This window comes from Salvelinus fontinalis, chromosome 4 (assembly GCF_029448725.1).
Source record: "Salvelinus fontinalis isolate EN_2023a chromosome 4, ASM2944872v1, whole genome shotgun sequence".
NCBI classification, from domain to species: domain Eukaryota; kingdom Metazoa; phylum Chordata; class Actinopteri; order Salmoniformes; family Salmonidae; genus Salvelinus; species Salvelinus fontinalis.
Window position 1 is genome coordinate 67887092 of NC_074668.1, and position 25975 is coordinate 67913066.

Consider the following 25975-nt stretch of genomic DNA (forward strand, 5'->3'; position numbering starts at 1 on the left):
ACTGACATTATGGGCTATCGTGTGTAGGCCAGTGACACAAAATCTCAATTGATGTCACACAACAGAATGTAGAAAAAGTCAAGGGGTGTGAATAATTTCTGAAGGCACTGTATATAAAAAAAACATTTAAAAAACTACAACTTAAGACACACAAATGTACACACATTTCAGAAGCAATACAACTAAATAATAATTATGTGAGGGTGTGTGTAGAGTAGAGGTCGACCGATTATGATTTTTCAACGCCGATATCGATACCGATTATTGGAGGACCAAAAAAGACGCTACCGATTAATCAGATGATTTTTTAAACGTTATATATATATATATATATATATATTTGTATAATCACAATTTGGTTTAAATAATGCAAAAACACAGTGTTGGAGAAGAAAGTAAAAGTGCAATATGTGCCATGTAAAAAAGCTAACGTTTAAGTTCCTTGCTCAGAACATGAGAACATATGAAAGCTGGTGGTTCAATATTCCCACTTCTTCTATTCCCAGTTAAGAAGTTTTAGGTTGTAGTTATAGGAATTATGACACGTCGACTATTTATCTCTATACCATTTGTATTTCATAGACCTTTGACTATTGGATGTTCTAATAGGCACTTTTGTATTGCCAGCCTATTCTCAGGAGTTGATAGGCTTGAAGTCATTAACAGCGCTGTGAAGCAAGCATTGCTAAGAGCTGCTGGCAAACGTAGTAAAGTTTGAATGAATGCTTACAAGCCTGCTGCCGCCTACCACTGCTCAGTCAGACTGCTCTATCAAATCATAGACTTAATTATAATATAAAAAACACAGAAATACGAGCCGTTGGCCATTAATATGGTCAAATCCGGAAACAATAATTTCAAAAACAAAATGTTTATTCTTTCAGTGAAATACGGAACCGTTCCGTATTTTATCGAATGGGCGGCAACCCTAAGTCTGAATATTGCTGTTACATTGCACAACCTTCAATGTTATGTCATAATTATGTTAATTTCTGGCAAATTAATTCGCAACGAGCCAGGAGGCCCAAACTGTTGCATATACCCTGACTCTGCGTGCAAATGAACGCAAGAGAAGTGACACAATTTTCCTAGTTAATATTGCCTGCTAACATTAATTTATTTTAACTAAATATGCAGGTTAAAAAAATATACATCTGTGTATTGATTTTAAGAAAGGCATTGATGTTTATGGTTAGGTACATTCGTGCAACGCCCCAGTGGCATTACATTAGTAATACCAAAAGCTTACCTTGACTTGGAAGAGTTCCAGTGTTGTGTTGGAAAGTCATAGCCAGCTAGCTAACATAGCATCCCTCTGTTTGAGCAGGGTGTTTCAGTAGGCTAAACTAGCTAGCTGCATTTGCTAGCTAAGTAAGTGAAACTGAAAGTGAAAAAATTAGGAAATCTCTCTCTCTCTCTATTTCCATTTTGCTTCTCCTTCATTTTGTAAGAAATTAATATGTTCAAAACTGTTCAACTAACCACCACATTTTATACACTGCAGTCCTAGCTAGCTGTAGTACTAGATTAATTATCTGATCCTGGGTGGACAACATGTCAGTTCATGCTGCAAGAGCTCTGATAGGCTGGAGGACGTCCTCCGGAAGTTGTCATAATTAATGTGTAAGTCTATGGAAGGGGGTGAGAACCATGAGCCTCCTAAGTTTTGTATTGAAGTCAATGTACACAGAGGAGGAAGGAAACTAGCTGTCCTCAGACTACACCATGGTGCTACCCTACAGAGTGCTGTTGAGGCTACTGTTGACCTTCTTTGCAAAATAGTGTGTTATTTATTTTTTACCCCCCAATTAGTAGTTACAGTCTTGTCCCATCACTGCAATTCCCCTACGGACTCGGGAGAGGTGAAAACACAACCCTGCCAAGCCGCACTGCTTGTTGACACACTGCTCACTTAACCCGGAAGCCAGCTGCACCAATGTGTCGGAGGAAACACTGTCCAGCTGTTGCTGGACAGCCACAAGGAGTCGCTACAGCACGATGGGACAAGGTAATCCCAGCCAGCCAAACTCTGCCCTAATCCGGACGGCGCTGGCCAATTGTGCACCGCCTCATGGGTCTCCCGGTCACGACACAGCCTGGGATCGAACCCGGGTCTGTAGTGACACCTCAAGCACTGTGATGCAGTGCCTTAGACCACTGTGCCACTGGGGAGGCCAAAAATAGTGTTTTAATAAATTATTTGGTTACGTGATTATATTTAATATAGTTTCATCTAAAAAGGATAACTTTTTTAATGTTTTACAATTTATATTTTTATGAAATTCACTGAGGAGGATGGTCCTCCCCTTCCTCCTCTGAGGAGCCTCCACTGACTGGGATGTGAACATTAAGCTACTGTTAGGATTAGGGTTGAACATAAGGCTAGTGTCAGGCCTACACTCTTAGAAAAAAAGAGTTCCAAAAGGGCTCTTTGGCTGTCCCCATAGGAGAGCCATTTTTGATTCCAGGTAAAACATTTTTTGGTTCCAGGTAGAACAATTTTGGGTTCCATGCAGAACCCTCTGTGGAAAGGGTTCTACATAGAACCCAAAATGGTTCTACTTAGAAACAAAAGGGTTCTACCTGGAACCATCAAGGGTTCTTCAAAGGGTTATCTTATGGGGACCACCAAATAAACCTTTTAGGTTCTAGATAGCACCTTTTTTTTTAAGTGTGTAGCATAACCCTAACCCTAATCTTGGCATAAGCCAAATATGGCTCCTCCACATTTGAATTCCCATTCAACCCCTGGTGATATCCAAAATGAGAGACATGACGCTATTATCACCAAGAGCAGAGATGGCACAAGGCAACAACACAAGGTAAACAACAGTACGTCAACCTAAAAACAGAAGACACTTTTAACTAAAGCTGTCAACACATAGACCTATTTGCATGCAGTGCTTCCACTAGATTCCTGCTCAAGAATATTGACAAGACATTGCAATGTCAAAGGAGATTATTTCAAAACGTGAAAAATAAGGAAAGGCTTTTATTGAATCTCACAAATTTGCACAAATTCCAGCCTCTGAGGCATCAGCCTAATCCGAACTTGTTGTTACACAATCCACTAAACTCTGCAGGTGATTATGTTGCACAGCATTCAATAGTCTACTGTGAAGTGATCAAAGCCTGTCTCTCCTGGACTGGTGATAATCAATCTAACCTTCATACATTGACTATTTATCCAACCAGAACATTTACTGCATATGCAGAAAATTAATAAGACCTGGAAATTGATAAATACAATGGATAGTGGCATGATATGCACAGAATAGGTAGAACAACAAGGTGTGTGTAAAATTTCCTTTGAGATTATCAGGAAAGGTTATGGATGAATGTGATTTGCAAGCAGCTTTTTATTGGTTTGTGTTGCACTGCATTAGCAAAACAGAGATCTCACAGGCATGCAATATTGTCTTCGTGAATTAAACAGTTTCCTCTGGGCAAGCAGATTTGAACAATTTGTCCAGTTCCCGTTGTGACGCAGGGTCTTATAAATGTTTATGAGGCTCAGAAGCTCTGCAGTTCACAGCACATTATAAGAAATAATATTGTTAGCAATCAGTTTCAGTATCTCTTATTCATCATGCACCCTGATAGCCGTTTAAGGCCATGGAGTTTAAGGCAGGAAACAAATATGCTCATAATAAACAGGAATAGAGGGAAGGCAATTTTCAAGTCAATAATCTAGTAATATAGCAATCATGCGGCTTTCAGCACGCTTTGCCTTATGATTCTCAACATGAACACATTCCAAGCTTTCTGAGCAGAGAGGAGCAGCATATAACTATCAATATATTCTGCCTATTACTTTCTATTCTTCATGAAACAAAGGACCTTTAGAAATTCAATTTCAATAAAGTGTCCTATATTTGCAAGGGAAAGAGGTTCCAAGGAGATGAAACCACTGTGCAGGCAGAATGTTATGAGAACATCAGACCACATGGGCTATTTTCAGTTGTAAGGGCCAGACATAAAAAGCAAAGTGTGATATCACTGACCATACCTGGAATAAGGTGCAAGTAAAACAATTATAATAACACACAATCTGGACATTCCATTTTCTGATCTGTACAGTAGTACAGGTACAGTGGTAGCCTATAGAGAAATCTGGAATCGATAATCATTTCGTTTTTTGTTGCTTTTAATATTGCATTTAGCATTATACATGTGTGACTGTCACTAAAACAAATAGTTCTACTTTAATTCATCACTACCTAAAGAGGTTGTCACACTCAAACGACATTTGCATCTGCCAGTCCCAAACGACAAAGGACAACAAAGGGGACAGTCCAACCGACAGTAATGCACGCTCGTCATAACCCAACCGCTTGTTAGCTGTGCAAGTTTCCATGGAAATCTGGGACTTTCACTCCCAAAACAAAATTAGTTCACGCCTCCTCGTGGCAATGTTTACACTGTGATTGGTTCTAAAGACAACGCGCTACGCAAAATCATTGCCCGATTGGCTAGTATCTATGTTGGAAGTGGAACTGACAGGATGTGCAGGTGCAGAAGCGGGAGATGGGGGCTTCCAGGCGGGTAACATCAGAATGTGGTGACAGCGGATAAAAACGGAACATAATAAGTTTACCACTGCATTTATAATGCAAAGTAGAAGGGAGACTTTCACTTGCTGAACGACATGAGGTTGATTAAATCTGTGCAAGGCGTCTCATATAGCCACTTGGCATATCCGAAACCGAATGAAATGATAAGCAGCTGGAGTGCAACAGGTAACGTTAGCTAGCTAACGTTACATTATTATGAAGACAACACAACTATGTTGACGTTAGCTAGCCAGCTAACGGAATTAGCCAAATAATTATATAGCTATAAGCTAACGTTACTTATTTGGCTGTCAACGTTAGGCGACCTCGTAGTCTTTCATGAAGTTGATACTGCCTGTGGGTTTATAGCCATATCCTGGAAAACACTTTTGTCACTGTTTGTCAAAGTAGCTAGCTGGGTTGCTGCTACTATCTATCCATCTCACTCAGGAGATCTAGCTGAGGCTCGTGAAGCAAAACACTGCCACAAAGATTTGAAATTAAGTTTGTGCCTCAGATAGGTGCGTGCTGTTTGTAGTTTGTGAAGTTAGCTAGTTCTAAATGTAATTTAAATGCATTAGCCTGATTTGTTAATGAACTAAACATTTTATACAAACTTGTGGCTAAACCTCCCGTTAAAGGGATGTTTTATCTCTTTCTCACTCTCTTGCTCTTCTCCTTGCTCCTTGCTTTCTCTCCATCTCGACCTGGAGTTGGTTCAATCTAATCCAGAATATGACTTGGTCAGAAGTGAGATAAGAAAGATTGGGGGTGGTGTTGTGTAAACATCAATATGAATTAAATGGACAGCACCACCTCTATCAAGATCATCCTCCAGGTCAAGGCTACTCTGCAGCAAGATATGATTTCTTCTCATTTCTTTTTTCATTACTTATTTTCCTTTCCATGATTTCAGAAGATTTTGATGCAGCTCACTCACACATACCCACAAATAGAGTTGTTTTAAACCTCTGAGTTTTGGGCATTTTCATTTGTTCTTTTCCCCAAATCTCACCTGCTCCTTTGGTGCACAGTTTCTCTTTATCTGCCATTGTTATAATTTATTAGTTGTCGGAGTGAAATGTGTTTTATAGGCCGCTCCTCAAAGAGAGACTATGCTGCTATGCTCCCTAGATTAATTACTGCTATTATAGAGAATATAACAAGGCATTGTGGTCTGAAGCAAGGGACTCTGGGTAAGTTTTGCAGCACATAATTAAAAATGATGGAGTGAAAAACAAGGGCTTTACGCACCTGAGGATTCAGGTATGTTATTAAAGCCATTTATTGTGTGGGCTGCTGCACTTCTGGACAGTCACAGTCCCTATGAGAGTAGCTGACGAGCATCAGTGGCCAGCTCAGACACTGATGCCTGCACTGAAATCCCATCCCTTTTTTTACGGCGTCTCTCTCAACATGGAACTGTAGACAATGTCACAATTTTCTGTTTTAGTTAAAGGTTTGTCATTGCGTCCATGCATCAGTTGTGTTGATGGTAATATGTGTTTATTTGTGTTGATAGATTACCAGTCAGAAACTCCTGGTGTAATTCCGGACCCTTTACCACGAGCGTCTTCGACGCATTGACCAATCGGATGACAGCCGTGAGGAGGCTCTGCAGGTAAACTGGTAATGGCGGTGACGCTCCTTGGATGTGCTGGGGCAAGTGTGTTATGTCCACTAATGAACCGATCTTGCAATGTGATGCATATGTGTGAGAATAAGCTAGAAAATGGTTAGGCCTACATTATGATGCAGACACTTAGTGACAGGCCTTTTATGGCAACTGTAACTGCTGGCCCTGCATGTGAAGTCTGAGGAGGGACAACAGACTGGGCCTGACAAGGGCAGGGAGGAAACTTGGTGTTTTAGAGACTTATAATGCTATTAGCCTAGTGCATGGCTGCTAAAAGGTATAGTGCCATAATGAAAGCATGACAGGTTGATCAATGTTGTTAAGAGAATTACTGTCTTTACATCAAAAAGCTTTTTGGGTTATTTTTTAACTATCCCATTAAGTGGCCTTTATTGAATATCTTTAGATCTCGGGAAAATGTACCTTTTAGCCGATGCTCATCAGTAAAAGTGGAATAACATATTTGTTATGACGTAAAAAGTAATTTCCCTACCTGTGCATGCTCTTAGTCCTTGTAAGTCTATTACTAATTCATTTTTCTTCTCCTCAACATTTACATTATTTTCATATTTATCTCCACTAAAGAATGATGAAAGTGATGAGGATGAGCCAATTCCGCTGCTCTCTCTCTCCCTCTGTGCATGTCATGTCAGTGGCTATGGGATGGGGTTGGCTGTGTGGGTGGGTGGGTGGGGGGGGTGGGGGGGGGGGGTGGGGGGTGGCTGCACACCTTGAGGACTGGGCTTGATGACGGCTGATGAAAGTTTTAGTGAGCCAAGCCTGTCTCTTTGACTCTAATCACCAGAGGAAAGCTCCTTCTCTCAGAAGTATCCTCTCCATGGTCGAAGCAATGGCGGAGTTTGGAAACAACACAGCCTCTCAATTTAACTGCATTTATCCTCGGTTTGGGGAAATCCTGTTTGATTCACACGGCCTCTGACAGCCTCGGCTCTGGAAACACAAAACAAGCCTTTTAGAACTCTCTTGTCAAGGATTCAAAGAAGGACTAGTACAGTATATCAACATCTCTATTGCCTATCCTATAATAGTGTTGTTTTGAAAGCAGTGAGCTAAGAGTTTAATTAGATTACATACCATACACTATCTAATTTACTTGATAATTACCATCAGAGGGGTATGTCAAACTCATTTAGGTATTTTCAAAATGATCTCTATCCAGTTCTGTATGTTCAAACATTTTTCACTTATTCTGTAGTACGTACAGTGCATTAGGAAAGTATTCAGACCCCTTGACTTTTTCCACATTTTGTTATGTTACAGCCTTATTCTAAAATTGATTTAATTATGTTTTCCCTCATCAATCAACACACAATACCATATAATGACAAAGTGAAAACAGGTTTATAAACATTAATGCACAAAAAAAACACAAAAACCTTATTCAGTATTCAGAGCCTTTGCTATGAGTCTTGAAATTGTGCTCAGGTGCATTCTGTTTCCATTGATCATCCTTGAGATGTTTCTACAACTTGATTTGAGTCCACTTGTGATAAATTCAATTGATTGTACCAGTATGTGTGTAGAGGTGTCTCTTGGACCCCATATTTCCTCTCAGTCCCTGGTCCCAGTGGGCCATTTATCTGGCCATATTGAGAAGCCCCAACAGCCGTTGTTTCCAAGTGTCTGTTGTTTCCTAGTGACCGTTTTAGCCACCATTTAGGGAGTGTAAACAGTGGTCCACATTGTAAAAAAGATCCCCTCCTCCCCCTTTCCTACCACAAAGACTTCAGCTACCATGCTTTTATAGAGGAACATCTCTTACCCTGACAGAGACTAAAGAGTTGAGCTGCTCCCCAGTGCATTGTGGGTACACAAGCATGTTGGCGATATGAGGTTTCTCTTTGACCAATAGAAGGACAAGCCCAGGCTTGATCAATGTATTCTAACACTCCAAACCTCACAGCTAGTCCTAATCAGTATCTGCAGTGAATAACAGAGAGAAGCTATGTGAGGTCTTTGGCTTTACTGGACATTGTGTGATGTGACTTCTTCCACATTTAAGAAAATAAATCATTTATTACTATATCTCACAAGTGCAGTTATGATCCAGTGGTGTTGAGTGATGCCATCCCTTCAATATCTTCTCAAGGATGATGGGGACTTGGAGAGGGAGTGTGTAAATGAAAGCGGTCATCCCCCTCTTCAAAGGGGGGGACACTCTAGACCCAAACTGTTACAGACCTATATCTATCCTACCCTGCCTTTCCAAGGTCTTCGAAAGCCAAGTTAACAAACAGATCACCGACCATTTCGAATCCTATCGTACCTTCTCCGCTATGCAATCTAGTTTCCGAGCTGGTCATGGGTGCACCTCAGCCACGCTCAAGGTCCTAAATGATATAACCGCCATCGATAAAAGAAAATACTGTGCAGCCGTATTCATCGACCTGGCAAAGGCTTTCGACTGTCAATTACCACATTCTTATTGGCAGACTCAACAACCTTGGTTTCTCAAATGACTGCCTCGCCTGGTTCACCAACTACGTCTCAGACAGAGTTCTGTGTGTCAAATTGGAGGCCTGTTGTCCGGACCTCTGGCAGTCTCTATGGGGGTGCCACAAGGTTCAATTCTCGGGTCGACTCTTTTCTCTGTATGTGTATATCAATGAAGTCGCTCTTGCTGCTGGCGATTCTCTGATCCACCTTTACACAGACGACACCATTCTGTATACTTCTGGCAGTTCTTTGGACACTGTGTTAACAAACCTCCAGACGAGCTTCAATGCCATACAACTCTCCTTCCGTGGCCTCCAACTGCTCTTAAATGCAAGTCAAACTAAATGCATGCTCTTCAACCGATCGCTGTCCGCACCTGCCCGCCCGTCTAGCATCACTACTCTGGACGGTTTTGACTTAGAATATGTGGACAACTACAAATACCTAGGTGTCTGGTTAGACTGTAAACTCTCCTTCCAGACTCACATCAAGCATCTTCAATCCAAAATTAAATCTAGAATTGGCTACCTATTTCGCAACAAAGCCTCCTTCACTCATGTTGCCAAACATACCCTCGTAAAACTGACTATCCTACCGATCCTTGACTTCGGCGATGTCATTAACAAAATAGCTTCCAACACTCTACTCAGCAAATTGGATGCAGTCTATCACAGTGCCATCCGTTTTGTCACCAAAGCCCCGTATACTACCCACCACTGCGACCTGTACAGTCATGGCCAAAAGTTTTGAGAATGACACAAATATACATTTTCACAAAGTCTGCTGCCTCAGTTGTATGATGGCAATTTGCATATACTCCAGAATGTTATGAAGAGTGATCAGATGAATTGAAATTAATTGCAAAGTCCTTCTTTGCCATGCAAATGAACTGAATCCCCAAAAAACATTTCCCCTGTATTTCAGCCTTGCCACAAAAGGACCAGCTGACATCATGCCAGTGATTCTCTCGTTAACCCAGGTGTGAGTGTTGACAAGGACAAGGCTGGAGATCACTCTGTCATGCTGATTGAGTTCGAATGAGACTGGAAGCTTCAAAAGGAGGGTGGTGCTTGGAATCATTGTTCTTCCGCTGTCAACCATTGTTACCTGCAAGGAAAGACGTGCCATCATCATTGCTCTGCACAAAAAGGGCTTCACAGGCAAGGATATTGCTGCCAGTAAGATTGCACCTAAATCAACAATTTATACGATCATCAAGAACTTCAAGGAGAGTGGTTCAAATGTTGTGAAGAAGGCTTCAGGGCACCCAAGAAAGTCCAGCAAGCGCCAGGACCGTCTCCTAAAGTTGATTCAGCTGCGGGATCGGGGCACCACCAGTACAGAGCTTGCTCAGGAATGGCAGCAGGCAGGTGTGAGTGCATCTACACGCACAGTGAGGCGAAGACTTTTGGAGGATGGCCTGGTATCAAGAAGAGCAGCAAAGAAGCCACTTCTCTCCAGGAAAAACATCAGGGACAGACTGATATTCTGCAAAAGGTACAGGGATTGGACTGCAGAGGACTGGGGTAAAGTCATTTTCTCTGATGATAATTTTCTCTGATGAATCCCCTTTCCGATTGTTTGGGGCATCCGGAAAAAAGCTCCGAAGAAGACAAGGTGAGCACTACTGTCAGTCCTGTGTCATGCCAACAGTAAAGCATCCTGAGACCATTCATGTGTGGGGTTGCTTCTCAGCCAAGGGAGTGGGCTCACTCACAACTGTGCCTAAGAACACAGCCATGAATAAAGAATGGTACCAATACATCCTCCGAGAGCAACTTCTCCCAACCATCCAGGAACATCGTTTGGTGATGAACAATGCCTTTTCCAGCATGATGGAGCACCTTGCCATAAGTGGCTCGGGGAACAAAACATCGATATTTTGGGTCCATGGCCAGGAAACTCCTCAGACCTTAATCCCATTGAGAACTTGTGGGCAATCCTCAAGAGGCGGGTGGACAAACAAAAACCCACAAACTCTGACAAACTCCAAGCATTGATTATGCAAGAATGGGCTGCCATCAGTCAGGATGTAGCCCAGAAGTTAATTGACAGCATGCCAGGGCGGATTGCAGAAGTCTTGAAAAAAAGGGTCAACACTGCAAATATTGACTCTTTGCATCAACTTCATGTAATTGTCAATAAAAGCCTTTGACACTTATGAAATGCTTGTAATTATACTTCAGTATTGCAGAGTAACATCTGACAAAAATATCTGAAGATACTGAAGCACCAAACTTTGTGGAAAATTTGTGTCATTCTCAAAACTTTTGGCCATGACTGTATGCTCTCTTTGGGTGACCCTCGCTTCGCTTCAGGCCATCTATAAGTCTTTGCTAGGTAAAGCCCTGCCTTATCTCAGCTCACTGGTCACCATAGCAGCACCCACCCGTAGCACGCGCTCCAGCAGGTATATTTCACAGGTAACCCCAAAAGCCAACTCCACCTTTGGCCGCCTTTCCTTCCACTTCTCTGCTGCCAATGACTGGAAAGAATTGCAAAAATCACTGAAGCTGGAGACTCATATCTCCCTCACTAACTTTAAGCATCAGCTGTCAGAGCAGCTTACCGATCACTGTACCTGTACACAGCCCATCTGTAAATAACACACCCAACTACCGCATCCCCATATTGTTATTTATTTTCTCTGCTCCTTTGCACCCCAGTATCTCTACTTGCACATTCATCTTCTGCACATCTATCACTCAAGTGTTTAATTGCTAAATTGTAATTATTTTGCCACTATAGCCTGTTTATTGCCTTACCTCCCTAATCTTACTTCATTTACACACACTGTATATAGACTTTTCTATTGTGTTATTGACTATACGTTTGTGGAACTCTGTGTTGTTTGTGTCGCATTGCTTTGCTTTATCTTGGCCAGGTCACAGTTGTAAATGAGAACTTGTTCTCAACTGGCCTACCTGGTTAAATAAAGGTGAAATATATAAAAGCCTTGAAAAGACTGCTTTAGCAAAGGCCACTCTCTCTGTCAATCCACAAGGATCCTAATGCTTGATGCTTCTAACTATTGTGTGTGTGTGTGTGTGTGTGTGTGTGTGTGTGTGTGTGTGTGTGTGCTCCTTAGGAGACAGAGAAGATGTTGAGAGAAGGGTGCGATGAAGAACTGTCTGTTTGTGGTTGGCTGATGTGGCAGACGACGTGCGTTGGGTGATACTTGATCTGATGTTAATGTGCTGCCGTGTGTGAGAGAGGGAGGGAGTGAGTGTTTGACTGTGTGGAGAGAGGGAGAGAGGGGAGATGGGCAGATAATCCCGTCTGCCTGATGAGATTGAAGGCTGGGATTGATTGATCGCCTAATCATAGGAGGAAATGGGCCTGAAAATGAATGGGACTCTGCCCTTGGCTTGCTGTGGAGCTGGGCGGCTGGGTTGCAGGGGATGTTAGCTGCAGCAAGACATGGCCTTAATGTGCAAGGGAGCTGATTTCATTTGTGTCTGATATACAGTTATACGATCCTGGCTAAATGATCAAATAAAAAAAGGAAGAGGGGGAACATGGAAGGGGTGTAAATCAAGCTTTATTGCTGGAATATTACTTTTTCATGCCGTCTGAAATGGATGCTTTGAGAAAGGTGAAAGAATAAAAATCCAATATGCATTTGAATGTGGTGAGGCTGTGTGGTGGCCGAGATAGCCAGCCGCTGTCCTGGATGCAGCTGGGTGGCTGGGTATTGGTGTTATTGGATTATTATTTATGTCATTATGAAGTTTGCATTATCTTCCTCATGGCCAGGATATTTGTTTTATAAAATTGCTCATAGCTGGGAGGCAGGATTATACACTTAAAAGATAGTATTCTGTGTTCTCTCTCTTTCCCACTTTCTCTTTCTCTCTTATTTTCTCCCCCTCTTTCTCATCCCTCCTGCCCTACCTTTCCTCACACTCTCTCCCTTCTCCCCCCTGCCAGACGTTTCCTAACTCGCTCCCCCTCTCCATCCTCTTTTCCCTTTCACCTGCTCATTCTTTCAAACTGAGGGCAGAATTACTTAACAGAAAGGGGAACCTTTGATGTTGGCAGGACCCATGTTGGTACTCTCAAGGAACCTAATGCTGCTCCTCTCATCTATTAGTCACAGTAAGGACTCCCACATGCGTCTTTTGGGCTAGAGAATTAGCCCAGTGTTTGAAGGGGGAGGGCCTTTCCATGTACGGTCCCCAGTTCACAGGGTGTGTGCTGCCAGTGCCCATCACCACGGGCTGATTGAGCTGGTGGGCTGGGCTTTGCATCAGGGCAGCATCAAACACACCTGTTTGTGTTCTGTTTAAGTGAGGCGGGGCACTTGTCACTTCCACTTCACCTCCATCTCCACTCCTTTAAAAGAGGCTTTGAAAAGCAAATACCCTTCAGTCTGATGGAGCATTTATCTCCATTTCTACCTGACGGCTGACAGAGCCATAATAATTCCTATGTGTCTATCCCGCACTAAATTATCATCTGGGTCCAAACTGTCTGGGCTGTTCTGCAGATAGTCGGCATGTTCCTGCATAGGAATTAGTGTCAGAGCATCCATGTGTCTGGGCTGTGAAGATGCCATGCTAGATCAGAGGTGGCGTATGACTAATAGTACCCCTGGTGTTAGCAGAGCTCTAATATGGTGAGGGGGGGAGGGGGTTGGATGTCATGTGACAGGTTTTGCCCGAACACCCCCTGCATGTCCTGCTTGATGATCAGAGCGGCTGGCTGTCAGAGAGGGGATGGGGCGGGACAGCAAAGGACACAACAGCAAGTGAGAAGAGTTGTTTCTGTCTCCCTCAAATACCTACCTGACTTACCTACCTGATTACCTACCTGATGCCTACCACTTTCAAACTTTCTCTGACCATCACTGCTTTTTTTGCTGTATTCATACAAAGTGGTGTTTGAGAATGTGCTGTGTTTTTCTGAATGGATTTGTTTTAATCCCAACTGGTCACTCAGTCCTCCCTCCATAACAGTGGTGGGTAGCAGCAATCCATTTCAGTGTTGATATTCCAATAAACACCTAACAAAGGTCATGTCTGCTGTGCCCCTCTTCTCTGTCTCCCTCTAGAGCAAGGTGGGCATGCTGCAGTCGTTTGTGCGGGACCAGAGTTAGCAGAATCAGGTTCTAATCCAGGCGCTGGAGGCTGAGGAGGCGGAGGACCGGGCGGTGGAGGGGAGAACAGTCAGCCTTCACAAAGAGCTGGAGGTGAGTGATCAATGGCATTGATCAGCTAGTCAATCCAGCAGTCTATATCCCTCTCTGTTTACACCCTCAGTGCGCTGCTGTGTTAAACTGAGCGTGCTCTAAGCAGCCACCCCAGGGACCCGCTAAAAGCCCGCCTCACACCCGCCATTGATTGACATGTCGATTAGCCTGGAAGCTGTTGACAGTGGGCTTGTTAGCCATCTTAAGCATTAATGATGATGGGGAGTGGTGGCCTCTAAGTTCAGGGTTACACTCTGACTATGGGGAAAGTCACATTCACATTCATAACTGTATAGACAGCTGACTGTGTGTGTGTTATGGATTGTCAAGGCTCATAGAATAAGCCTGGAGCTCGGCCATCAGTGGGCTTGCAGGTGACTTCAGAACAAGATAGGGGGAAACAACCTCATCTGAGTCTTTCACTGGGAACAGCTAATCAATTTAAGATTGATTTACTCTCAGGCCCATGTATTGTTGAACTTGTTCCTGCACTGAACGATTGTTAAGATTTCCCCCTAATGTTATTAACTGGGCTTTTCATGCAAAATCAGCCGTATTCACTGTAGCTGGGCCTCAGGGTCGACACTGGAGCTGCTAACCACATGGTCTTCATTACAGATGAAATTGTCACGGAGGCATCTGTATCACAGCTTATTAATCAGGTTTCATGCCTCAAAAACCTTTGGTTTGAGCACCTTCGCTTTTCTCCCATGAACAGTATAATGAGAGCGCCAATTTTGGTGAACAGAAAGTTGCTTTTGTAGGAATTGGTATCCCCCTCCATTTCCCTGTAGACTCTATCCTGCGCTGTAAAGGAAGCTGACAGTAATTGAGTAACGGTGAATTATGAACTAAGACAATAAGAAAAAAGGATAAATGTGTTTGTATTGGATTGTTAAAATAAGCCCAGGCAGAGTTTGGGAAAGGGTGTGCCTGTTGGCCAAGTCAACGTTCTCTTTGTCTCTCAGTGTAGCTGACTGCCCCAAACCTTTCAGTCATTTCATCTTCACAGGAATGGAATGCGGTTGACCTTCAACAGGCAGCATTAATTATGAAACCCAAAACTAATCTGCTCATTCATTATAGCAGCCCACTGAAGATAAGCGCGGAGAGCCTACATACACTGTTGTATATTATTTGAACATGCTGGAAAGAAACTCAATGCCATTACACAATGCTGAATGTAGCACATACTGTGTTTGCCTGTTGGGTTTGAATTGGCAGTGCTTTCTAAAGCTAGAGCTTAATTGGTGCCAGGTTGTTCTTGGCATTGGAATGTTTTAGTTAGTCAACATTTCTCATGAATGTGTCTGTCATTTTGACTGGTTTTGAAGTGTGGAATGCATGTATTGTGGTCCTCCTTTGTGAATCACTCACAGATTGGGTGTGTGTGTGTGTTGAAGCTAATCGTATGAAGTGTGTGCAGACACCACCACCACAAGCCCCAGCCCCAACCTCAAACCTGTTTCCTCTTTTATGCGTCATTTAAGGCCTGTAAACAGTTTGTTTAAAGCAGTTTATAGATGATTTCTAAGAGTTCCCCCAGCTCCCCCAAATGTGTGTGGAGTTAAACAAACTCTTACCTTAATAGACAGCCAGTAATGGGGCTGCTAGGAGTCTAGGACCAGGCTGTGGGCTTGGGGGAGAGCTGGCTGACGGAAGTGTTTTGAGATACAGTTAGAGCTCGTGCCACAACAAAGCCACTAGCACTCCCCAAGCACAGAATAATTTCATCTGATGAGTTCCTCATCTGTTTTCACTGTGTTGTTTTGTCTCTTCCTTCAGTCTCCTTTCTCTGCTACCAGATAGAACCTAGCCTGTCTTGGTCAGCGCATTAAAAGTTGTGGCGCTTCTTTACAAGATTGGCTTTAATCTTTTGCCTCTTCCTTGTCACCTCGAAACGTGTGGAGCCTGATATGATAATGATGTGGACCTGTCCAGGGTATTAGAGTTAAGCTGGCTGATTAGGCTGCCCATCGATCAGTCTATCACTCAGCACTCCGCTCCATGCTGGCCAGACCAGGGCAGCTGGCAGGGAAGAAACACACTGCTACTCTGAAGGACAGGGGCCACACACACACACACACACATGTACACCGCAAATAAAAAAAACTGTATTTTTTCATGAAGATGGACAGCCTTGAAGTTGCAAACTTTTTTTTGCTTTCATGCTAGAAGAATAATATACTTGTGGCAATCTTTCAAATCTATTGAAAGCTCAAACATAGATAAAAAATGTGTAATACAATGTAGGTACAGAGTACAGTGTCCTGTAGCCTTTGTGCTTCTTATGCTTTTTCACACTTAAAGGTATGCTGGTACAGTATAAATCCATAAAAAAGGGTTTGTTATTGTCTTTGAGAGTAGTGTAAGTATTTACACTGGAGACATTGACCCTTCTTGCATTTATCCCTCATAATGGGTTTTCAGTTGTACATAGCTTTGAGTTTCTTCCATCTCAAACTCTTCAAGGCAAGAGGCTAGTGTTGCCCGAATACCGAAACTTTAGTACTTTTTCAATACTAGATCATGAAAAATGGTGTTGTTACTTTCGGTACTTTCAAAATGTGTCTCACAGATCAACTATCAGCGGCAGCCAATATCCCCTTATAGCGGGAGGCGTGCACCCCGCCGTTCCTGTCCCACTTAGTTTGCACTGGCAGTCTGAGCTGCATCATGTTAGGTCCCCACTCATACTGCACAGAAGGTAACACTTGAATAATGTGATAAAGCATGTAGAAACGTAGGAATTGTTCATTACTGTTCTCAAAACAATGTCCAAACAGGCTAGAACACTTTACAATGCAAGAAGGTACAGGTAGCTTCCAGCTTTGTAGGCTAGCTTTCCTTACTAGCTAACAACTAAAGCTAACATCAATTCACTACCCTAGTACTTTGTTTGTGATAATATGCGAATCACAATGCAAAATATGCTGATTTCAAAGCTGACTGCCACTAAAAAAAAATATTCATTCACTTATTCGGTCTCTCACGTCTCTTGTAAAGATTATCTATTGCCTTTTGGCTCATGAATGAATGAGGTCATTACTGGTTAATGAGACAATGCATTTTTATAAAAGTCAACTTCTATGCAAATGTTGTTAAGTACAATACAATAAGATTGTCTGTAGCCCCATGAAATTAGCCAAAACAAGTGCAATAACTCAATGCATGCACACTCCTGTTGAATATGAATTCACCTATATTGTGGATAAGCCTAGGCTACATCTTGATTTACCCAGTTTATTCATAGAGATTTACCATTCAAATAAATTATTATCATTATGTTATGTAGTTAGATTGGTAAAAACTCATATTGATTGTATAATTGTTTCATTAATGCATACATGGCTGTAATGTAATGATATTGAACTCAAAAGATGTCCAACGATTGAACCGAGCAGTAGCTGGGTTAATCTGTCTGGATCAAGTTCTGTGACTTTGGCTAATATGCCTTCTTTTTGTGCCATGTTATCGTCTTGTTATCGTTTTGGTATGGAGTATTGTTATACTAAACCTGGTAACGGTATCTAAGTCAATTCTGGTATCGTGACAACACTACAATGGGCTTTACAACAATGGTGTGAGTAGACAATGCAGAGAGCTGATGGAGAATGGAGAAAATTGTGCTGTTTTGCTTTGTTCTGCCAGCACAAATGCATGAATGGAATTAACCTAATTTAAATTTTGCCTTGACTCCCAATGTGTGAGTCAATTATACAGCACATTAGGTAATGTAGACAATATATTTTCTCCACACCTTGTTGTTCTGTAGGATCTGTAAAGCCAAGGCCTGCTTTGTATCCTGTAGTGATGGGGGAAAAATCTATACAGTTGCATATCGGGATATTATTTTTGACGATATATTGTATAGTTTTGACAGTATCGCAGTATTATATTTGTTTTCAGCATTATTTTCTCATGTCTCTCTCCTTTCCCTCTGCAGCTGCAGGTGAGCAATATGTTTGGAACATCGAATCGCAATAAAATCACAGTATCGAATTGCAATGCATATAGAATTGTGAGAATCGCAGTACATATTGTATCGGCACCTAAGTATCGTGATAATGTCGTATCATGAGGTCCCTGGCAATTCCCAGCCCTAGTGTCCTGAGAAGTGTTTTTTCTGTTTCTCACCTCTCTGTCAGAAAGGAATGGATCGTGGCTGATGTTGCAAAGATAGCGACAATGGAGAGAAAGCACTGGGGGCAAAAGGAGAGAAAAACTAGAGAAATTATTCAGGAGTGATACATACCTTGTCCTCCCTAACCTTTTGGAGAGAAAAACACTTAGACTTTAACCTCAAAGAAAAGGTTTTATGTGTGGAAACAAAGGTGTGTGCATAGCTGCCAGGAGTGGCTGAGGGTGAGAGGCAATGAAAGGTAGTGTGAGGGAGAGAGGAGCAGGAGGATGAGGATGAGGAAGGGAAGGAGAAAAGAAGCAGAGAGAGAGAAGAGGGAGGAAGGGAAGGAGAGAGAGAAGAGAGAAGGGGAGGAAGGGAAGGAGAGAGAGAGAAGGGGGAGTAAGGGAAGGAGAGAGAGGGAGAAGGGGGAGGAAGGGAAGGAGAGAGAGAGAGAGAAGGCTTTCAATCCAGGAACAGAGTCATTAGGGTTCACAGCTGAAGAAAAGGCCAATTAAAGTTGAGTGTAGGCCTACGTCTGGAGAAAAGCAGCGTTTGCAGGCCTTTTATCGGACCAGTGGGATCTCTCCCCAGTACACCTTGGGAATCATATCAACTGCCTGCCTGCTTGCCTTCCTGCCTGCCAACAATCCCAGTATCAGTCAGTATGGACAAGATATTTTTTACAACTGAAATACATGAATTAATTTGTACCCTAGCTTAAGGCAATGGTGCTTCAATACAGCACCATTAAACTAGCATAGTGTAGCTTATTTTAAATATTTAGACATTGTTTATCTTTTATGGTGACATTAGGTTGTCAATTGTTGTTTACCTTTCTTTGTTTTATCATTCTCGTTTTTATGGAGTAACACAAAGAGGTGTTGTCTCAATGTAAATGTACTGGACATTAGGGCTGGAGCTGGGAGTTGTAATGCTACTGTAATGTTATTGGTTAGATGTTACTCATCTGTTCATCTATCTTACCGTCCAGTAATGGCTGCTGTGGACTACTGCCTGTGGATGTTAGAGAACCTGCAGGCCCAGCCTAGTCCTCCTAATCAGCCCTGATAACAGAGAGAGAGCGTGAATAACCGAGGGCTCAGGAGAGCCACAGTGACAAAAAGCGATTGTAAAACAAAGTGAACTGAGTAAACGCTGCCAGAGTACCATCAGACTCTGTTTACTGAAACCCCTGAGCATCTATTCATCTGTTCATCCCAAACTCTCCTCTCCTCCCGGGCTTTAGCACAACTGGACCCAGCTGCTGGACCCAGCTGTGTGTAGCCCAGCCTAGACCAGCCCTGCCCAGTACCTGCTGATTGACTGACTGACCACAGGGCTGGGTGGGGCGGGTGAAGCATGGTTGAGGGAGATCACTTTCGTATATTCAGAGTTCATCTGATTCATCATACAGTACCTAGAATCCCCCAGAACTAGAGCATATTCATTCTGTTGAGGTAAAGAGGATGTTGAGTTGTCCCTCACATGCTCTCTGTATTAATTCAACACACAGATGGATGTTGCAGCTAATTGGAGTAAAATGGGGCTTTGTGAGGGATAAAGTAGGATTTCCATAGGCTGTGATAGGTCTGGTCTGTGAAGAGCAGTTAAACTATGCGAGGTGGAGAGAGGTCAAGTAGCATGGGTGTTTATACCTTATGTTTGTGTTGTTCTAAGACAAGGTGTTTGGGTATTTTATAAGTTATTGTAAGCAGCATGGAACATGAAGAGGCATTGGGACTGTCTACTACTCTCCATTGTGTGTGTATGTGTGTGTTATGGATTGGTTGTGTGTGTGTGTTATGGATTCTTTGTGTGTGTGTGTGTGTGTGTGTGTGTGTGTGTGTGTGTGTGTGTGTGTGTGTGTGTGTGTGTGTGTGTGTGTGTGTGTGTGTGTGTGTGTGTGTGTGTGTGTGTGTGTGTGTGTGTGTGTGTGTGTGTGTGTGTGTGTGTGTGTGTGTGTGTAGATTATAGCAGCAGTTGGCCATACAGTGTCTCCTTTCAGGCCCAGCAGTTGTACCTGTGTGACAGGAAAAGCAGTCAGGTTGGTCCTCTTCCAACCAGCAGACCACCTGTGTTCAACACACACGTACAAACGCATACACGCACAAGGTATAACCAAAGATCATCATGATAGAGAAGCCATACCTTGGCTTGGGCCTATTTTCCCATTTATTTTAGCCATATTAGTCTTCATTTAGTTTGACTCTCATTCCATATGGAGAATATTCTTCTCTTGTTCACAGGAGCGCTGGGTTTTTGTAGACTAACCTGGGTATAAACGCATGGATTATCTTTTGAAAGGTAATTAGACTTTCTCACTAAGTAGACTTGGAGACGTTTTTAGACCTCTGCTCAGCCTATCAAAGAACACAGCAATCTACATTACACAGCATTTTGCACGTCCAAGGAGATTTGTAAGACATACTGTAGTGAAAGAGGCTGTTAATGGGCTTCGTAGTGTTGTCATATTGTGCAACCATGTTGGTCAAATTCTTGGACTACAGCTATATAGGTTTGTAAACACCAGTGATACACTATATATACAAAAGTATGTGGACACCCCTTCAAATTAGTGGATTCGGCTATTTCAGCCACACCCGTTGCTGACAGGTGTATAAAATTGAGCACACAGTCATGCAATCTCCGTAGACAAATGTTGGCAGTAGATTGTCCTTACTGATGATCTCAGCGACTTTCAACGTGGCACTGTCATAGGATGCCACCTTTCCAACAAGTCAGTGCATCAACTTTCTGACCTGCCAGAGCTGCCCCGGTCAACTGTAAGTGCTGTTATTGTGAAGTGGAAATGTATAGGAGCACCAACGACTCAGCCGCGAAGTCGTAGGCCACGCAAGCTCACAGAACGGGACTGCCGAGGGCTGAAGTGCGCAGTAAGTACAAATTGTCTGTCCTCAGTTGCAACACTCACTACCAAGTTCCAAACTGCCTCTGGAAGCAACGTTAGCACAATAACTGTTAGTCTGGAGCTTAATGAAATGGGTTTCCATGGCCTGGTAGTCACACACAAGCCTGAAATCACCATGCGCAATGCCAAGCATCGGCTGGAGTGTTGTAAAGCTTGCCGCCTTTGGACTCTGGAGCAGTGGAAATGTTTTCTCTGGAGTGATGAATCCCGTTTACCAATCTGGCAGTCTGACGGATGAATCTGTGTTTGGCGGATGCCAGGAGAGCGCTACCTACCCGAATCAATAGTGACAACTGTAAAGTTTGGTGGAGGAGGAATAACGGTCTGGTGCTCTTTTTCATGGTTCGTGCTAAGCGCCTTAGGTCCAGTGACGGGACATCTTAACGCTACAGCATACAATGGCATTCTAGACGATTCTGTGCCCAACATCAGTACCTGACCTCACTAATGCTCTTTTTGTTGAAAGGAAGCAAGTCCCCGTAGCAATGTTACAACATCTAGTGGAAAGCCTTCCCAAAAGAGTGGAGGATGTTATAGCAGCAAAGGGGTGGACCAACTCCATATTAATGCACATGATTTTGGAATGAGATGTTTGACGAGCAGATGTCCACATACATTTGGTCATGTAGTCCAGTAGTTCCCAAAGTTGTTATAGTACATATAAAACCTTATTTGTTCATGGAAAATTTGGAGTAATTCACCACAGGTTAATGAGAAGGGTGTGCTTGAAAGGATGCACATAACTCTGCAATGTTGGGTTGTATTGGAGTCTCAGTCTTAAATAATTTTCCACACACAGTCTGTGCCTGTATTTAGTTTTCATGCTAGTGAGGGCTCTCTCACATAGGTACGTGGTTGCAAAGGGCATCAGTGTCTTAACAGCTCGATTTTCCAAGGCAGGATACTCTGAGTGCAGCCCAATCCAGAAATCTAGCAGTGGCTTCTGATTAAATCAAATTTTCACAGAACCACTTGTTGCACAGAACCACTTGTTTCGATGAGGCTCTCTTGTTCAGATATCGGTAAGTGGACTGGAGGCAGGGCAGGGAAGGGATAATGAATCCAGTTGTTTGTGTCATCCGTTTTGGGAATGTACCTGCGTAATTGTGCACCCAACTCACTCAGGTGCTTTGCTATATCACATTTGACATTATCCGCAAGCTTGAGTTCATTTGCACACAGAAAAATCATACAATGAGAGAAAGACCTGTGTGTTGTCCTTGTTAATGTAGACAGAGAAGAGCTCCAACTTCTTAATCATAGCCTCAATTTTGTCCTGCACATTGAATATGGTTGCGGAGAGTCCCTGTAATCTTAGATTCAGATCATTCAGGCGAGAAAAAACATCACCCAGATAGGCCAGTCGTCTGAGAAACTCGTCATCATGCAAGCAGTCAGAGAAGTGAAAATGATGGTCAATAAAGAAAACTAAGCTTGTCTCTCAATTTAAAAAAACATGTCAATACTTTGCCTCTTGATAACCAGCGCACTTCTGTATGTTGTAAAAGGGTTACATGGTCGCTTCCCTAATCATTGCATAGTGCAGAAAATACACAAGAGTTTTTTTATTTAATTTAATTTATTTTATTTCACCTTTATTTAACCAGGTAGGCTAGTTGAGAACAAGTTCTCATTTGCAGTTCAGGGGCCTTGCTTTAATAAAGTTAACCATTTTCAGTGTAGTGTCCAAGACGTCTTTCAAGCTGTCAGGCGTTCCCTTGGCAGCAACAGCCTCTCGGTGGATGCTGCAGTGTACCCAAGTGGCGTCGAGAGCAACTGCTTGCACGGGCGTTACCACTCCACTATGTCTCCCTGTCATGGTTTTTGCGCCATTAGTACAGATACCAACATGAGCAACAGCTACGTTTGGCTACATACGGACCGTTAGTGGAATTCCCGCGAGAGAGCAACAGTTAATGTGATTGGATGTTAATTATTTGACTAGGCCACCTGTATTTGACATTGTGTTGTTATTTAACTGAACACTAGATGGTTTAATTGTATTTTCTGCAGTGAAACGAGGCTATTCAGTCGAAAAAAATTGACTGTTTGAAAATGTGAATATTTTTTAAATTTGGCCTACCCCTGACGGCATTGCACGTACCCCTGAGGAATATCTGATGTTGTGTATCTGAGGAAGACCATTACATTGGGATCTTTGTTGTATTGCATCATGTTTAGAGGTAGCAAAAAGTGATAAGACATTCCCTTTCTTTTCACTGTAACCCTTGTGGCCTCAGGTCCAACCCTGCTTATCCTCCTAGACACTCTGAGGCCTGGAGAGAAGTTCTGCCTCTGCCCACCGGTCATAACAGACCAGGGTTTATAGAGAACCAAATAAATAGATAAAGATGGAGTGTAAATTACACCTGGTTTCAGTGGGCTGCCTTGGAGGATAGAGTTGAACGAGCCTGCTGAGGTAAAAGGAGCTGGCTGTGTTTCTCTACAAGCAGAGAGAAGGAAGGCCTCCTGAGCACTATGAATAATGAAACAGTTGACTGCTCTGTACAGATTTCACATGTCATAAAAATGGCTTTTTAGTTGCTGTTAGACCTCTTACCTGTCTGCTAGGCTTACACAGGTTTGGGCGTTTGTGAGGGGCTCACAGAGAACGCTCCCTCATGCCTCATAGACAGCTTTCCAGTAACCGAAGGAAACTTGGTCTTGTATGGGAGGAGATGGAGGGCTAAGGCCTGTTAGGACACCCACAGCTAGCTAAGACAGATGGCGGCCATCTTTGAGCCTACTGTAAGAATTACATTTCAGTGTATGAATGTGTTTTACTGTGTATTGCTAAAGCATATGTGCTGCGGTAAGTTTCAGAAGTCGGGGGCGATGGATGGTTTCGTTGGTTTGACTAATTATGTTTCAGTTTTGTGGTGGTGGGTTGCGGTAGGCCTCTGTCTCCCTGTCAGAATCATATCAGATTAGCTCATGCTCCAGTTGTCACCCACACACATTCAAGATGGAGGGAAAGGTGAAATGGCTGAATAATTTATGTATGAATCTCCACACAGTGGATTGAGGAGTGTGTTATTATTCCTCAGAGGTTCCTCTCAGACACCGAGCAGTTTACCCATCTGTAATATCAACATGGGTTTGGAAGGAACTCACCCTGTCTCATGCTGTGCACACTGACACTACCTATCACCAATGCTGATTGATAGCTTTCTCTCTCTCTCTCTCTCTCTCTCTTGCTTTGCTGCCTCTCCCTTTTTTGTTCCTCTCCATTTCTCTTGTTCTCTCTTTCTTTCTCTCTGAAACCTGAGCTGATATCCTCCTTTGAAAAGGTAATGATCCTGGTGTGTTGAGATTATGTATGTGCGCTGCACAATGTAATGGCCCGGCTTTTTATTGCCTGCCGCATACTAATCCCACAACTGAAGGAATGAGATGACACCTGCAGGGAGCTGTGTGTGAGCCGCAGCCCCACATGAAAGAGCGGCCATTAAAAATGATCAAAGAAATTACTGCACTCTGCCGCACAACACTGCTCTCACGCCTGGCTAGGTGTACATCCCTGTGCCTGTCCACACACACACACACACACACCCACACACACCCACACACACACACACACACACACACACACACACACACACACACACACACACACACACACACACACACACACACACACACACACACACACACCAATTAGTATCTTTGCCTGATGGATCTTTTCCATGTGATCTCTGTGGAAATGTCCTCACTCTAAGTTGCCCTAGGCGTTCTACAGACACTGATACACCCACACTTGCATATAGGAGGAAATGGCGGACATGCATACGCTCAAGAGTTTTCCATACCTCCATCACAGATTATTCAAGACACATAACTTCAACAGTTTCCCAATTTAATATTTATTAGCGCTTTTCTTTATCAAGTAGCCACTTGTTACAGTTGAAGTCGGAAGTTTACATACACCTTAGCCAAATACATTTAAACTCAGTTTTTCACAATTCCTGACATTTAATCGTAGTAAAAATTCCCTATTTTAGGTCAGTTAGGATCACCACTTTATTTTAAGAATGTGAAATGTCAGAATAATAGGAGAGAGTGATTTAATTTCAGTTTTTATTTCTTTCATCACATTCCCAGTGGGTCAGAAGTTTACTTGCACTCAATTAGTATTTGGTAGCATTGCCTTTAAATTGTTTAACTTGGGTCAAACATTTTGGGTAGCTTTTCACAAGCTTCCCACAATAAGTTGGGTGAATTTTGGCCCATTCCTCCTGACAGAGCCGGTGTAACTGAGTCAGGTTTGTAGGCCTCCTTGCTCACACACGCATTTTCAGTCCTGCCCACAAATTTTCTATAGGATTGAGGTCAGGGCTTTGTGATGGCCACTCCGATACCTTGACTTTGTTGTCCTTAAGCCATTTTGCCACAACTATGCTTGGGGTCATTGTCCATTTGGAAGACCCATTTGCGACCAGGCTATAACTGCCTGACTGATGTCTTGAGATGTTGCTTCAATATATCCACATAATCTTCCTGCTTCATGATGCCATCTATTTTGTGAAGTGCACCAGTCCCTCCTGCAGCAAAGCACCCCCACAACACGATGCTGCCACCCCCGTGCTACATGGTTGGGATGTTGTTCTTCGGCTTGCAAGTCTCCCCCTTTTTCCTCCAAACATAACGATAGTCATTATGGCCAAACAGTTCTATTTTTGTTTCATCAGACCAGAGGACATTTCTCCAAAAAGTACGATCTTCGTCCCCATGTGCATTTGCAACCGTAGTCTGGCTTATTTATGTCGGTATTGGAGCAGTGGCTTCTTCCTTGCTGAGCGGCCTTTCAGGTTATGTTGATATAGGACCTGTTTTATTGTGGATATAGATACTTTTGTACCTGTTTCCTCCAGCATCTTCACAAGGTCATTTGCTGTTGTTCTGGGATTGATTTGCACTTTTTGCACCAAAGTACGTTCATCTCTAGGAGACAGAACGTGTCTCCTTCCTGAGCGGTATGACGGCTGCGTGGTCCCATGGTGTTTATACTTGCGTATTATTGTTTGTACAGATGAACGTGGTACCTTCAGGCGTTTGGAAATTGCTCCCAAGGATGAATCAGACTTGT

At 42.9% G+C, this 25975-nt stretch overlaps 1 pseudogene; it reads left to right on the forward strand.

The window, feature by feature from the left end:
* Positions 1-4527: 4527 nt before the first annotated feature.
* Positions 4528-25975, forward strand: part of LOC129852918 (centrosome-associated protein CEP250-like) — a 179088-nt pseudogene continuing 157640 nt past the window's right edge.